We start from the raw sequence: 3,144 nt of genomic DNA, 5'->3' as shown, positions 1-3,144 counted from the left end.
TTTAATCGACTTTACAGAATTATAGTACTCAACATTTATGTGAGCCTGAAATACTTTTGACAATAGTGGAGAATAAGGCACAATCCAACGATTATCAATTTCAATGTTTTGATTGCGAATTTTAACTGTTATTGTATAGCCATTATCCTCGGGTGACCTGTTTTTGTATCTGAAGTTAATGCTCTTGGATATCGCTTTGAACATTTTCCATCGATCATGCATGGCGAATTCATATTTATTTGACCGCAAGGGCCGTGGATTATATTTTTCGTGACAATTTCAAATAAATCTGGATCGCTGATTTCATCTGGAATTTCAGCTGATATTATGTTATCAATTTGATCGGGTGTTATTTTGCGAATATCAAGTTATGCGCGTGAGGCAACCCTCTATTTTGCCATTCAATGGAATACATCCGGCAACGCACCTCTCCAAAAATTCGCATTTTGATAATTTGATAATCCATCAGTGCTTTTACTTTCTGTCGAAATACACGTGCTTTAACATCATACCGATCTGTTGGATTCTGGCCATCAAATAAATTGTTTTTTATGTCAGTCCACTGTGGATTACATGTGAATGTTATGAATAGGTCGGGACAACCATATTTGCGAACGTATGACATTGCATCTTGCGTATATTCGTGCATATGTCACGGACTGCCAACATATGTCTTTGGTAATATTGTTAAACGTCCGATATCAATAACATTGCCGTCATTCACTATTGCATCTCGCAAGTGTATATATTCTTCCGATCGCAATTTCGCTCGATTGAATCGGAGGTAATTAAGCCGTTCTGTTTCAATTTTCGCATACATATCTACAGCGTATTGGTGAAATAGTTTACCACATCGCATAATATAGTTGTCTTCTTGTGGCCGAATCATGAATCTATATGAATAATAATTCATTCCACTAACTTTTTTCTACGTCACGACCTACGATGAATGCATTATTAGAAACTTAAAATCCAGTCTTCTTGTTATGAAATGAGTACATATTAAAATTAAATCATATATATTTTACCGGTTTTACCGGATCTATCATTCGTATATTGATATGATAGCCGTCGTCACCTTTCCAGTGTAATAATGGATATTGCAATACATCATAGCTTCGGTGAAGTAATGCTTCGGCGTAAAGGTAAGTACTATGTTCGATTTTCGCGTTGAAATTTTCGTGGTTACTTTATTAAAATAGTTCAATATAAAGCAGATAAATTAACTCAATTGATGCGCTGTTTCTTGTTTCTCTAGATTTCGACAAGACTTTACAGGAATAAGTTTATTTTCATTTATAATTTTGATTATTTGAGGAAAAGTAATCGCGAAAATAAAGTGGTTTTCAACTCGAAAACCGAACATAGTACCCACCTTTATGCTTCATTCCTTCGATGAAGCACAATATCGCGAGATTGAAACTGGTCTCCAACCATTACAATGGCCACTTCATTAATTGTTGGTGCATTAAATCTTCTCGCATGCTCTCCAAAGGTCGTCTTGTCAGCCCTAATAATGATTCTGTGATCATCACTCGCAAAAATGGTTAAATTTGGGAAGAATAATTCTCGCATGTAAATTTCATAAGAAATTAACATAAAAGAACCAAATTGAATCATCTCACACGGCCAGATCTCGCTAAAGACTATGGAAATGTGTAGTAGCCAACACTGAAACATATATGTATAGTAGATAGGGTCGCGAAAAAAAGTTCATGCAGTCACCCCCCAGTTTTGTAGCATATTTGAAGACAATTTCAGAACACTAAAACTTTTTTTTTTCCGTGCACCCTACGACCCCCCGAAATGCAATTTACTGTACTGTGTCGTCATTTGAAGTCCGATCGAAAAGAAACGCATATCGTTGTTCATGGTTGATCAGGGGCTATATTTCGTGCATTGGTCATTTTTGACTCCGACGTCAAATTTGATTTTTAATTTTTTTATTTCGCTTCGTATACCCCTATGATGCCCATTTCTTATAACCATTATAAAGATCTTATCAAAATATGAAACTTTTGCTTTGGAAGTATTTAATTATATTCATAAACAAAAATGTTACAGAGATTTTAAAAAGTCAATAGGTCACCCTACACCATCAAATAGCTTTTGCTGTGTTGTCATGATATCCGATCGAAACCACATGCACATCGTTATTCACATCTACGAAATTAATTTGAAAGGTATTTAATATACACAAACTGTTTATCTGTAAATTTCTAACCGTATCATTGTATACATACTCGTTGTGTGCACTACGACATTTTCTGCGTTATGCAAAGTTCTTGTGTTTTTGCTTGAACAACTTGAGAGCCTACTGTTTTAAAATCTAACAATCAATCTAACAATAAAAGTAAGTGGTAACGGAATTGTGGAAAATTACGAAGATCGTTATGCTGCTTACACATTGGTTAAATTTCTGCCTTTCAACATCTGACTACGCCGTATTTTTTTTTGCGTTTTCTTGTCATCTTCACAATGGTGAGCAATGTTGTCACATGAGTAAATACTTTAAACAAGAAAATATTAGATTAGATTTGTATTTGATTTGAGTACATTTCATGTTTATTAATTGTACAATTTTATTATGCGGCTAACAACTTTTTAGAATTAATTTATAACAAATCCTGTCTAGAATCAAGTTTACTATGTTGTTGGCGACTTTTAATTTTGGATATTATATAACCCAATCGTTTATCGTCTGTAACATGACTAGTAGATTCATTTTTAACCTGCTTTCTTTAAATATAAAAGGAATTCAATAACTTGATGATTTGTTGGTAATTTAGTTTTGTCGATAACCCGAGCTTCGAATTTCATTTTGTTTTCACTTTTTTCAAATACTATCAACAGCCTTCTCTCACAAAAATATGGACAGACTTAAGAAATCATGTAGCGAAAGTGTTTGTTAGATTTTTTGCTAGAACAATTTGAGAGCCTACTGTTCTCAAATTGTTCTAGCAAAAACACATGCACTTTGCATAACGCTGAAAATGCCATAGTGCACACAACGAGTATGTATACAATGATACGGTTAGAAATTTACAGATAAACAGTTTGTGTGTATTAAATACCTTTCAAATTAATTTCGTAGATATGAATAACGATGTGCATGTGCTTTCGATCGGATATCATGACAACACA

At 33.9% G+C, this 3,144-nt stretch overlaps 1 long non-coding RNA gene across 1 annotated transcript; it reads right to left on the bottom strand.

Moving 5' to 3' along the window:
* Positions 1-2,016: 2,016 nt before the first annotated feature.
* LOC142219480 (uncharacterized) lies at positions 2,017-3,144 on the bottom strand. Its single transcript, XR_012717596.1, has 2 exons — positions 2,244-3,144; positions 2,017-2,163 (listed from the first exon to the last, which is right to left on the bottom strand). It is a non-coding gene; the product is annotated as an uncharacterized LOC142219480 (long non-coding RNA).

The sequence above is a fragment of the Haematobia irritans genome, chromosome 1 (assembly GCF_050003625.1).
Source record: "Haematobia irritans isolate KBUSLIRL chromosome 1, ASM5000362v1, whole genome shotgun sequence".
NCBI lineage: Eukaryota > Metazoa > Arthropoda > Insecta > Diptera > Muscidae > Haematobia > Haematobia irritans.
Note: the sequence above shows the minus strand (reverse complement) of the source record. Positions and strands in the feature narration are given on the sequence as shown.